The sequence below is a fragment of the Pan troglodytes genome, chromosome 21, assembly GCF_028858775.2.
Source record: "Pan troglodytes isolate AG18354 chromosome 21, NHGRI_mPanTro3-v2.0_pri, whole genome shotgun sequence".
NCBI classification, from domain to species: Eukaryota; Metazoa; Chordata; class Mammalia; order Primates; family Hominidae; genus Pan; species Pan troglodytes.
In genome coordinates this window covers 29,514,711-29,529,140 of record NC_072419.2, presented here as the reverse complement: position 1 = coordinate 29,529,140, position 14,430 = coordinate 29,514,711, and positions in this window count along the sequence as shown.

The following is a 14,430-nucleotide window of genomic DNA, read 5'->3' as shown; positions in this document are numbered from 1 at the left end:
TACCTCCAGATATTTTCCCATGACTAGCTTGCATCATAGCAACCCTATCTGGAGTGAGTGTGGAGTAACCAACCCCACAGGAGTATGCAGAAGGTCCTCCTAAGTTTGGAACGTTTTGTGACTCTCATAGATTTAAAATTGTTGTCTCATTGTTAAACCACATGCTCCCAATTTTGTTTAGAAACTATGGTCACAGCAGCATTAGGGGAGGAACCCTCACCGAGTCTCATATTTAAACTTGGGAGGGGTGGAGCAAGATGGCAGAATAGAAACCTACACCGTTCGTCCCCTCTGCTGGAACATCAAATTTGAACAACTATCTGCACACAGAAAAGCACCATCACAAGAATAAAAAATCAGGCGAGCAATCACAACACCTGATTTTAACCTCATATCATTAAAAGAGGTATTAAGGAGGAAGGAACAGGTTTGAATTGCTGACACCACCCCTCTCCCATCCCCTGGCAGCAGAGAGAATCTGCACTTTGGGGAGGGAGAGTGCAGTGACTGAGGGACTTTACATTGAACTCCATGCAGCCCTGTCACAGCTGAGAATAAAGCCATGCTGGGCTCCACCAGCACCCATGCATGGAGGGAGCATTTGGACCAGCCCTGGCCAGAGGGGAATTGCCCATCCCAGCTATTGAAACTTGAGTTTCTCAGCAAGCCTCACCACCATGAGCTGAAGTGCATTGGAGTCCTGGATAAACTTGAAAGGCAGCTCCCAGTGCTAAGCTGAGCTTAGAGCCAGTGAACTAGGGTGGCATGGGACCTAGGAAGACACCAGCTGACATGGCTAAGGAGGTGTTTAAACCATCCCTCCCCCAACCCCAGGCAGTGCAGCCTGCAGCAACAGAAGTGTTTTTTTGTTTTGTTTTGTTTTTGTTTTTCTATCTGATTAAGGAGAGGAGAGAGAAGAGTAAAGAGGACTTTGTCTTGTATCTTGAATACCACCTCAGCCACAGCAGGATAAGGCACAGGGCAGAATCATGAGGACCCCATTCCAGGCCCTAGAACTTTTTGTGACTCTCATAGATTTCAAATCTGTTGTCTCATTGTTAAACCACATGCTCCCAATTTTGTTTAGAAACTATGGTCCTGGATATTTCTAGATATGCCCTGAGCCAAAAGGGAATCCGCTGCCTTGAAGGGAAGAACCCAGCCCTTGCAGGATTTGTCATCTGCTGACTGAAGAGAGCCTGGGCCCTGAATAACCAGTGATACCCAGGGAGTATGCCATCGGCCTTGATCTCTGATATGTACTGGCTTCAGGGGAGACCCAGCACATTCCCAGTCATGGTGGCTATGGTGAAAGACTGCTTCTGTTTGGGAAAACCAGAGAAAAAAGTAAAGGGGATTTTGTCTTGCACCTTGAGTACCAGCTTGGCCACAGTAGGGTAGAGCAACAAGCAAGCACTTGGAGTCCCCAAGTCCAGGCCTAGGCTCTTGGACAGCATTTCAGGACCTGCCCTGGGCCAGAGAGGAGCCCACTTCCCTGAAGGGTGAGTCCCAGTCCTGGAAGCATTCATCACAAGCTGACAGAAGAGCCTTTGGGCTTTAAATGAATATAAGTGGTGGCCTGAAAGAACCCCCAAGGACCAGAGGTGTTGGTGGCCACAGGGAGAGGTTCCTGTGCCTGTGGAAAGAGGAGGGAATAGCAGGAGGGACTTTGTACTGTGGTATGAGTGCCAGTTTAGCTGCAATGTAATAGAACGTCAGGTTAACAGCTAAGGTTTTTGACTCCAGTCTCTGGCCCCCAAACAGCATCTCTGAACATGCCTGGGGCCTGGAAGAACTTGCTGCCCTGAAGGGAAGAGCCTTGGGTAAGACCCAGTGCTGCACTGGCTTCAGGTCTGATCCAGACCAGTCTCAGTGAGCCAGTGAACTAGGGGTTCTTGCCTCACCACACCCCTAGTTTCAGGTGACTCAGCACAGAGATAGAGACGCTACTGGTTTGGGAGAAAGTAAGGGAAAAGAACAAGAGTCTCTGCCTGGTAATGCAGAGAATGCCTTCAGATCTTATCCAAAACCAACAATGCTATACTTCTACTAGTCTGAAAAAAATGGCAGTGTTATTGGACTTGGGGCTCAAGTCCCTTCAAATACCTGGAAAGCTTTCCCAAGAAGGACAAACACAAACAAGCCCAGACTGTGAAGCCTACAATAAATACCTAACTCTTCAATGCCCAGACACCAATGAACATCTACAAGGCATCAACACCATCCATAAAAATATGATCTCACCAAATGAATTAAATAAGACACTAGGTACCCATTCTAGAGACATGGATATATGACCTTTCAGACAGAGAATTCAAAATAGTGATTTTGAGGAAACACAAACAAATTCAAGACAACACAGAGAAGGAATTCAGAATTTTATCAGATATATTTAACAAAGAGATTGAAATAGTTTAAAAGAATCAAGCTGAATTTCTAGAGTTGAAAAATGCAATGACATGCTGAAGAATATATCAGAGTCTTTTAATAGCAGAATTGATTTAGCAGAAGAAAGAATTAGGGAACTTGAAGACAGGCTATTTGAAAATACACAGTCAGAGGAGACAAAAGATAAAAGGATAAAAACCAATGAAGCATGCCTTTGAGATCTAGAAAATAGCCCGAATAGGACAAATCTAAGAGTTATTGGCCTAGAGGAGGTAAAGAAAGAGATAGGTGTAAAAAGTTTATTCCAAGGGATATTATCAGAGAACTTCCCAAACCTAGAGAAAGCTATCAACCTTCAGGTGCAAGAAGGTTATAGAACACCAAACAGATTTAAGCCAAGAAAAGTTATCTCAAGGCATTTAATAATCAGACTCCCAAAGGTCAAGGAGAAAGAAAGGATTCTGAAAGCAGCAAGATAAAAGAAACAACATACAATGGAGTGCCAATACATCTGGCAGCAGAGTTTTCTGTGGTTCCAGCTCCTACTACCAAAGAAATTGTCAAATGGGGAGGCCACACCCTTATTATCAATATTCATTTGAATATTCATCAATGGTGTGAAACAACAATAGTTCGATATGAGACAGGACATGAATAAAACAGCCTGCCTAGGTGGGTAAGAAGCAGAAATGACAATGGCCAACCCTCAAGAGTGTAGTGCTTGCCAGGCCCTCTGTTTTTAAAAGGTTGGTCTGAGCCAATTGGGGTAACAGATCCACTTCATTTGCCACAGTGATTGAGTCAGTTTGTCCTTGCCAATGGGTCTGTGCCACTCTCTCCCATAAGGATGGCTGAAGGATAAGCATGAGTCCCACATGGAGTCAGCAGGACAGAAACGAACCTTCTCTGGAATTCTCCCAAGTCTTCGGCTGGTAAGTGGAGAAGCCAAGATCTCTCCAGGACAGTCCAACTCTGGAAGCCACATTTTTGTCTTCCAAGATGGAGATAAATGAAGGGGGATGGCCAGGAGGAAGAGTGTGAGCTGGCTTCATTTGGTGGAGCAGCCAAATACATGGTTTCTTCTAGGACTGTCCTCAGCTTCCAAACTCAATCATTTCGTATCACACCTTTTTGCAAGTTGTGATTTGAACTTAGTCACTGAGCTACGTCATTCGGGGAAAATGATTGTATTTGTGGTGTTGACCTAAATAATAAGCAGAGAGAGGCTCACTAAAAAAGGTTATTTGAGAATAAAGCGTTGCGATGGGAATATGCATGCATAGTAAACCATGGGCCTTATCAGGGAGGTAAAGGAAGACAAAGACTTTTTAAGGGAGAAATAAAAAAGATTACATGATTGTTTTGAAATAATTATCCTTGGCTACAAAGATCACTAATAAGGGTGATACCAGTCCGAGGATGGACAGGCAGTTGCTGGTCAGATGACTGTGCTGAAATATTTTTGGGGTAAGATTGCAATGGCCTTTGGGGAAGGTTGTGTTTTTTTGCAGTCTTTTGTGATACTTTTGTTAAGCAGGCACATAAGCATGAGAACCTTCCCTCCATGGCCTTCCCTAGCTCTATTTGTCAGTATTTTCTTGATGTTTCTCTGACAACTAGAGACCCTGGATTTTCCAGCAATTTCCCAATTCTTATTATTTATCCAACACATTCATTATTCTCACTAATGCTTGTGGAAAATATAACCCCTGTGGAAACCAATTAAGAGGTTTTCTGTGTAAATGACTGAAAACCCCATGCAAACCAGTTTGAACAATAAAAGAAACATTGTTTCTAGAAACCATAAGAAACAGCTAGAAAGCCCAGAGATCAGAAGGCCCTTCCATGTTGGTTTAACAACTGGATCTAAGACATCATCTATCCTGCCAGCTTCATCCCAGGGCCCGCTGGCTTCCCTCACTGCGTGGCTGCAGCAGTTCTGACCTTCACACTCACGTGCCTCACCATCCAAAGAGGAGAGTGTCTTTTCCAGGGGCCCAGATCTCATGTCTCTTTGACCAAACTGGGTTATGTGTCCATTCTTGAACCAGGACTTATAGAGGGAATCGCCATGGGAGAGGCAGGTTGGGGTGGGATGGGTGTCCTCAAGGACTGAGACCAGTCAGGCCCCACCGCCAAAGCCTTCTGAAATAGGGGAGGGAAGAATGGATGTTGACAAGACAGAAAGTGACTTCCACAAGTAGTATACCCAGATCTGTGTACATGGAGCCATGCCCTATGGCAGAGTTTAATATAATACAATATTCTCCTTTTGATTTTTAAGATAGTCACTTTTAAGCTCACCGATTCTGAAGGGTCAGTTGTTTTTACTGCTCTGTGTAAACCCTCCCTTGGGCCCAGACACCCACACAGCCTCAGGCCTCTGCTCTTCCTTTGACTATCCCATGGCTCAGAGATCTCATGGACTATCTTGGAGCAAACACACCCATCTTCAAGTGCACTTCTGCATTAAGGCAGGAGGAAAACAAAGAAATGGGAGACACAGAAGCCAACAAGCTAGAGTTGTATACACAAGAACATGAAGGAATAGGTGAGAGAGCCAATGGAAATAAATCCTTCACTTCAATAGTTCTGAGGGGCTGGTCTGATTTCTAGGACCTTCTCCCAGGGCTGAGTGGCTGGTCTGATTTCTAGGTCCTTCTGCCAGGGCATGTGGACTTGTATGTTTGACTGAAGTTCCATAAGCCAATGCTAGCCCACATGCAAGGATGACAGCCACCACTTAGCCATCACTAGCCAAAAGCAGGACATTTGTCTCTCAAGTCCATGGCCTAAACATTGACTATGCCCCTGCTGCTAGGCACTGTCACAGTGCTGGCGGGTAGACCCCAGGGCATCTGACTTGCTGCTGTAGAAGTCCATGAAACATTTTTTTCAGGGTCAGAGGTGTGACAGCCAGTCTTGGCTTCTGTCTCTACAAGAACTCCCAGGGCTTCCCATGAAGCTCTAGCTGAACATGGTGTCAGGGATCCAGGTCTCAGCGGCCTGCTACCCATATCACAACCATGGAAAGCATATTTTTCTGTATGCTTATTTTACTTCCAAAATTTTATCTCCAATTTTGAAAGTAATACGTATTTATTATAAAAAGCATAAAAAGGGGTGGAGCCAAGATGGCCAAATAGGAACAGCTCCAGTCTACAGCTCCCAGCATGAGCGACACAAAAGATGGGTGATTTCTGCATTTCCAACAGAGGTACCATGTTCATCTCACTGGGGAGTGCCAGACAGTGGGTGCAGGACAGTGAGTGCAGCGCACCGTGAGTGAGCCAAAGCAGGGCAAGGCATCACCTCACCCGGGAAGCACAAGGGGTCAGGGAATTCCCTTTCCTAGTCAAAGAAAGGGGTGACAGACAGCACCTGGAAAATCGGGTCACTCCAACCCTAATACTGCGCTTTTCCAATGGGCTTAACAAACGGCACACCAGGAGATTATATCCTGCACCTGGCTTGGAGGATCCTATGCCCACGGAGCCTCGCTCATTGCTAGCACAGCAGTCTGAGATTGAACTGCAAGGCAGCAGCGAGGCTGGGGGAGGGGTGCCCATCATTGCTAAGGCTTGAGTAGGTAAACAAAGCGGCCAGGAAGCTCAAACTGGGTGGAGCCCATCACAGCTCAAGGAGGCCTGCCTGCCTCTGTAGGCTCCACCTCTGGGGGCAGGGCACAGACAAACAAAAGACAGAAATAAACTCTACAGACTTAAATGTCCCTGTCTGACAGCTTTGAAGAGAGTAGTGGTTCTGCCAGCACGTAGCTTGAGATCTGAGAATGGGCAGACTGCCTCCCCAAGTGGGTCCCTGACTCCTGAGTAGCCTAACTGGGAGGCACCTCCCAGTAGGGGCAGACTGACACCTCACAGGGCTGGGTACTCCTCTGAGACAAAACTTCCAGAGGAACAATCAGGCAGCAGCATTTGCATTTTACCAATATCCGCTGCTCTGCAGCCACTGCTGCTGATACCCAGGCAAACAGGGTCTGGAGTGGACATCCACTAAACTCCAACAGACCTGCAGCTGAGAGTCCCGACTGTTAGAAGGAAAATTAACAAACAGAAAGGACATCTACACCAAAAACCCATCTGTACATCACCATCATCAAAGACCAAAGGTAGATAAAACCACAAAGATGGGGAAAAAACAGAGCAGAAAAACCGGAAACTCTAAAAATCAGAGCGCCTCTCCTCCTCCAAAGGAACGCAGCTCCTCACCAGCAATGGAACAAAGCTGGACAGAGAATGACTTTGACGAGTTGAGAGAGGAAGGCTTCAGAGGATCAAACTACTCCAAGCTAAGGAGGAAGTTTGAACCAATGGCAAAGAAGTTAAAAACTTTGAAAAAGAATTAGATGAATGGATAAGTAGAATAACCAATGCAAAGAAGTCCTTAAAGGACCTGATGGAGCTGAAAACCGAGGCACAAGAACTATGTGACGAATGCACAAGCCTCAGTAACTGACGCGATCAACTGGAAGAAAGGGTATCAGTGATGGAAGATGAAATGAATGAAATGAACTGTGAAGAGAAGTTTAGAGAAAAAAGAATAAAAAGAAATGAACAAAGCCTCCAAGAAATATGGGACTATGTGAAAAGACCAAATCTACGTCTAATTGGCGTACCTGAAAGTGACGGGGAGAATGGAACCAAGTTGGAAAACACTCTGCAGGATATTATCCAGGAGAACTTCCCCAACCTAACAAGGCAGGCCAACATCCAGATTCAGGAAATACAGAGAATGCCACAAAAATACTCCTCGAGAAAAGCAACTCCAAGACACATAATTCTCAGATTCCCCAAAGTTGAAATGAAGGAAAAAATGTTAAGTCCAGCCAGAGAGAAAGGTTGGGTTACCCACAAAGGGAAGCCCATCAGACTAACAGCTGACCTCTCAGCAGAAACTCTACAAGCCAGAAGAGAGTGGGGGCCAATATTCAACATTCTTAAAGAAAAGAATTTTCCAGCCAAACTAAGCTTCATACATGAAGGAGAAATAAAATACTTTACAGACAAGCAAATGCTGAGAGATTTTGTCACCACCAGGCCTGCCCTAAAAGAGCTCCTGAATGAAGCACTAAACATGGAAAGGAACAACCGGTACCAGCCACTGCAAAAACATGCCAAATTGTAAAGACCATCAAGGCTAGGAAGAAGCTGCATCAAGTAATGAGCAAAATAACCAGCTAACATCATTATGACAGGATCAAATTCACACATAACAATACTAACCTTAAATGTAAATGGGTTAAATGCTCCAATTAAAAGGCACAGACTGGCAAATTGGATAAAGAGTCAAGACCCATCAGTGTGCTGTATTCAGGAAACCCATCCCACATGCAGAGACACACATTGGCTCAAAATAAAGGGATGGAGGAAGATCTACCAAGCAAATGGAAAACCAAAAATGGCAGGGGTTGCAGTCCTAGTCTCTGATAAAGCAGACTTTAAACCAACAAAGATCAAAAGAGACAAAGAAGGCCATTACATAATGGTAAAGGGATCAATTCAACAAGAAGAACTAACTATCCTAAATATATATGCACCCAATACAGGAGTGCCCAGATTCATAAAGCAAGTCCTTAGAGATCTACAAAGAGACTTAGACTCCCACACAATAATAATGGGAGACTTTAACACCCCACTGTCAATATAAGACAGATCAATGAGACAGAAAGTTAACAAGGATATCCAGGAATTGAACTCAGCTCTGCACCAAGTGGACCTAATAGACATCTACAGAACTCTCCACCACAAATCAACAGAATATACATTCTTTTCAGCACCACACCACACCTATTCCAAAATTGACCACATAGTTGGAAGTAAAGCACTCCTCAGCAAATGTAAAATAACAGAAATTATAACAAACTGTCTCTCAGACCACAGTGTAATCAAACTAGAACTCAGGATTAAGAAACTCACTCAAACCGCTCAACTACATGGAAACTGAACAACCTGCTCCTGAATGACTGCTAGGTACATAATGAAATGAAAGCAGAAATAAAGATGTTCTTTGAAACTCACGAGAACAAAGACACAACATACCAGAATCTCTGGGACACATTCATAGCAGTGTGTAGAGGGAAATTTATAGCACTAAATGCCCACAAGAGAAAGCAGAAAAGATCTAAAATTGACACCCTAACATCACAATTAAAAGAACTAGAGAAGCAAGAGCAAACATATTCAAAAGCTAGCAGAAGGCAAGAAATAACTAAGATCAGAGCAGAACTGAAGGAAATAGAGACACAAAATCCCTTCAAAAAATCAATGAATCCAGGAGCTGGTTTTTTGAAAAGATCAACAAAATTGATAGACCACTAGCAAGATTAATAAAGAAGAAAAGAGAGAAGAATCAAATAGACGCAATAAAAAATGACACAGGGGATATCACCACTGATCCCACAGAAATACAAACTACCGTTAGAGAATACTATAAACAAATCTCGCAAATAAACTAGAAAATCTAGAAGAAATGGATAAATTCCTTGACACGTACACTCTCCCAAGACTAAACCAGGAAGAAGTTGAATCTCTGAATAGATCAATAACATGCTCTGAAATTGAGGCAATAATTAGTAGCTTACCAACCATAAAAAGTCCAGGACCAGATGGATTCTCAGCCAAATTCTACCAGAGGTACAAGGAGGAGCTGGTACCATTCCTTCTGAAACTATTCCAATCAATAGAAAAAGAGGGAATCCTCCCTAACTCATTTTATGAGGCCAACATCATCCTGATTCCAAAGCCTGGCAGAGACACAACCAAAAAAGAGAATTTTAGACAAATATCCTTGATGAACATTGATGCAAAAATCCTCAGTAAAATGCTGGCAAACCAAATCCAGCAACACGTCAAAAAGCTTATCCACCATGATCAAGTGGGCTTCATCCCTGGGATGCAAGGCTGGTTCAACATATGAAAATCAATAAACAGAATCCAGCATATAAACAGAATCAAAGACAAAAAACACATGATTATCTCAATAGAAGAAGAAAAGGCCTTTGACAAAATTCAACAACTCTTCATGCTAAAAACTCTCAATACATTAGGTATTGATGGGACATATCTCAAAATAATAAGAGTTATCTATGACAAACCCACAGCCAATATCATACTAAATGGACAAAAACTGGAAGCATTCCCTTTGAAAACTGGCACAAGACAGGGATGCCCTCTCTCACCACTCCTATTCAACATAGTGTCGGAAGTTCTGGCCAGGGCAATCAGGCAGAAGAAGGAAATAAAGGGCATTCAATTAGGAAAAGAGGAAGTCAAGTTGTTCCTGTTTGCAGATGACATGATTGTATATCTAGAAAACCCCATTGTCTCAGCCCAAAATCTCCTTAAGCTGATAAGCAATTTCAGCAAAGTCTCAGGATACAAAGTCAATGTGCAAAAATCACAAGCATTCTTATACATCAGTAACAGACAAACAAAGAGGCAAATCATGAGTGAACTTCCATTCACAATTGCTTCAAAGAGAATAAAATACCTAGGAATCCAACTTACAAGGGATGTGAAGGACCACTTCAAGGAGAACTACAAACCACTGCTTAATGAAATAAAAGAGGATAGAAACAAACGGAAGAACATTCCATGCTCATGGGTAGGAAGAATCAATATCGTGAAAATGGCCATATCGCCCAAGGTAATTTATAGATTCAATGCCATCCCCATCAAGCTACCCATGACTTTCTTCACAGAATTGGAAAAAACTACTTTAAAGTTCATATGGAACCAAAAAAGAGCCTGCATTGCCAAGTCAATCCTAAGCCAAAAGAACAAAGCTGGAGGCATCGCGCTACCTGACTTCAAACTGTACTACAAGGCTACAGTAACCAAAACAGCATGGTACTGGTACCAAAACAGAGATATAGATCAATGGAACAGAACAGAGCCCTCAGAAATAATGCCGCATATCTACAACTATCTGATCTTTGACAAACCTGACAAAAACAAGCAATGGGGAAAGGATTCCCTATTTAATAAATGGTGCTGGGAAAACTGGCTAGCCATATGTAGAAAGCTGAAACTGGATCCCTTCCTTACACCTTATACACAAATTAATTCAAGATGGATTAAAGACTTACATGTTAGACCTAAAATCATGAAAACCCTAGAAGAAAACCTAGGCATTACCATTCAGGACATAGGCATGGGCAAGGACTTCATATCTAAAACACCAAAAGCAATGGCAACAAAAGCCAAATTGACAAATGGGATCTAATTAAACTAAAGAGCTTCTGCATAGCAAAAGAAACCACCATCAGATTGAACAGGCAGCCTACAGAATGGGAGAAAAGTTTTGCAACCTACTCATCTGACAAAGGGCTAATATTCAGAATCTAAAATGAACTCCAATAAATTTACAAGAAAAAACAAAGAACCCCGTCAAAAAGTGGGAGAAGGATATGAACAGACACTTCTCAAAAGAAGACATTTATGCAGCCAAAAAGCACATAAAAAATGCTCACCATCACTGGCTGTCAGAGAAATGCAAATCAAAACAGCAATGAGATACCATCTCACACCAGTTAGAATGGCCATCATTAAAAAGTCAGGAAACAACAGGTGCTGGAGAGGATGTGGAGAAATAGGAACAGTTTTACACTGTTAGTTGGACTGTAAACTAGTTCAACCATTGTGGGAGTTGGTGTGGAGATTCCTCAGGGATCTAGAACTAGAAATACCATTTGACCCAGCCATCCCATTACTGGGTACATACCCAAAGGATTATAAATCATGCTGCTGTAAAGACACATGCAGACATATGTTTATTGTGGCACTATTCACAATAGCAAAGACTTGGAACCAACCCAAATGTCCAACAACGATAGACTGGATTAAGAAAATGTGGCACATATACACCATGGAATACTATGCAGCCATAAAATGTGATGAGTTCATGTCCTTTGTAGGGACATGGATGAAGCTGGAAACCATCATTCTCAGCAAACTATCGCAAGGACAAAAAACCAAACACTGCATGTTCTCACTCACAGGTGGGAATTGAACAATGAGAACACATGGTCACAGGAAAGGGAACATCACACACCGGGGCCTGTTGTGGGGTGGGGGGAGCAGGGAGGGATAGCATTAGGAGATATACCTAATGCTAAATGATGAGTTAATGGGTGCAGCACACCAACATGGCACATGTATACATATGTAACAAACCTGCACATTGTGCACATGTACCCTAAAACTTAAAGTATAATAATAATAAAAATAATAAAAAGCATGAAAAGACCAAAAAATTCTTTTAAACTCACACACACACAAAATTCTACCAAAATTTTACATGTCATTTGTTTTTTTTACCTTAGTAACAATACATGCTTTTTTCTTTCTCTACCAGCATTTTCATACACTTCATATGCACAGACAAATAATTTTGTGAGTGCATTTTTGCCTGTCGTTTTTCAGTTTGCTTTTAGTCTGCACAGAACAAAGCTCTCATGAACATTGCTTTACTGAGGGCCTACTATTTCATTGTGTGACTGGACCATAATGAACTCGGCATCCTTTCTTAGGACACTTAAGTATTTGCAATTGTTTTCTATTTTATAAATATTTTTCCTTGCATAATGCAGCCACTGCATTTCAGATTTTTTAAAATAATTTTCTCAGGTATTGAATTATTTTTTTTTTTTGAGACAGGGTCTTTCTCTATGTCCCAGGCTGGAGTACAGTGGTGTGATAATGGCTCACTGTAGGCTTGGCCTCTTGAGCTTCAGCAATCCTCCCACCACAGCCTATTTTTTTGTAGAGACTATGCCTCACTATGTTGCCCAGGTTGATCTCAAACTCATGGCCTTAAGCAATCCTCCTGCCTCAACCTCCCAAAATGCTGGAATTATAGGTATGAGCCACTGCATCCAGCCCCAGGTGTTAAATTAATGAAGTGAAAGTTATTATTTAAAAATAGTTATTCATATATGCAGTAAGAGAGGAAGTGATGTTTCAGGGACTCTGAGTCTGGGGGAAAAGTCTTTCAGAGTCAATCAATCCCTGAGCTGAAAATTCGCTAGACCAGATGTTTCCTGATGCTGATGTTTTTTTATCAAAGTCATAAATGTTTTCAAAGTTTATACTTTTAATATGTGTAAAACCTTTGGAAATTATCACAACTTACAATGTGTGATTTGTGATTGGTCTTGTTTCTTTCTGGAGGACAGGTTGAAGAATGAGATCAGGCTACATCTTTCAGATTGGCAGTGGCACCTTCACCCACGTTCCTCACATAGGCCCCCCTGCCCTCCCCCGGCTCTGCCATGTGCATGCACACACTCACACACTCACACAACGCTGACACAACTCCACACACTCACACTGATGAGGATTGCCAGGTAAAATCCAGGTATAAGATGCACAGTTAAATTGAATTTCAGTTAAACGATGAATACTTTTTGAGTATAGATATGTCCCATGCAACATTTGAGACATTACTTATACGAAAAATCTATTTGTTGTTTATTGGAAATTCGAATTTAACTGAATGTCCTTTTATTTGCTAAACCTGGAAACTCTACTATTCCCAGAAACATACATACACCCAAACATGATCACACGACTCGCACATATACACACTTTCCTTTGCATTGTATACTGTTTATTTGCTTATTATAATATAAATGGGTACCCCAACCACTGAAATGAAAAGCACATGTCATGGCAGTAGCTTGATATATACTTTTAATAAAATTACAAACAAATCTCATGTCTTACAGGTGACCATCCTAGAGCGTTAAAAACAGATCCTGGGTTGGGCAGGGTGGCTCACGCCTGTAATCCCAGCACTTTGGGAGGCCGAGGTGGGCAGATCACGAGGTCAGGAGATCGAGACCATCCTGGCTAACACGGTGAAACCCCGTTTCTACTAAAAATACAAAAAATTAGCCGGGCATGGTGGCGGGCACCTGTAGTCCCAGCTACTCGGGAGGATGAGGCAGGAGAATGGCATGAACCCAGGAGGTGGAGCTTGCAGTGAGCCAAGATCGCGCCACTGCACTCCAGCCTGGGTGACAGAGCGATACTCCGCCTCAAAAAAAAAAAAAAAAAAAAAAAAAAAAAAAACTAGATCCTATTGTGTCTGGAATTCTAGTGTCCAAAGTGAGTTCCAAATTCTAGTGGCACAGCGATTTTCACGAAAGAGGCCAGCACACAGGCCACCGTCAGATAGCTCAGGGTGATGTGGTCCTCAGCTCACTGCTCCCCCTCACTCTTGGCAGCTTCAGATCTCCCTGTAAATGCTTCCCCTTGCACTTCCTAAGTTCTGGGCATGTTTATTTTACAGAAAAGGGTCTCAGCCCATCTGGGATTTGTTTGGAAGGGATATAGCCTCTCTGCTTTCTTTATAAAAGTAACCCCGAGTCTTTCTGTAAGTGGGCCAACTGTTAACTCAGCAGTGGGCCTCACCTTTTCCTGGGTGTGTTTCTGGAAGCAGTGTGTGGAGCCTGAATGTTAACAGTTTCATGCGTTGTGCCCCACGCACTGTCCCCTGCTTGGTCTTCTTTAAAATAACCTCTACAGGGCTGCCTGCCCCTCTCTTCTTTGTCCTCAGGGCCCTCAGTTTTGCTGAACAAGTAGGCAAGCTCAGCTTATCTTACATGAATGAGTGAATGAGTGAATGAACCGGAGATTGGATTCCAGCTCCTTTTAATCTGTTTGTAGTTTATAATTTTCACCATGAACAAGTGGTGCTCTTGTAGTCAGTGATCATTTAATTCAAACTAAGTGGGTCCACCATGACCAGGACATTCAAAACCATCTAAATTTTGTATATAATTCCAGGAATAACTTGAGAACTATGCTGCTTATTCCTCTTGGTATAAACTGCAGGTGTGTGGAATAGTAATAAACCAGGCCAAAGAGTAAAAGGACACCCCAAATATTCATATGCCACAACTTCTTTCAGTGAAATGAAGGAAATGAAGAAAAAAAAGAGCCACAGCCTATGCAAGCTGGCAGTGGTTAGGGAACCAGCGGCTCCAGGGTGTGCAGTGAAGGGGAAATGCGCTCCTGG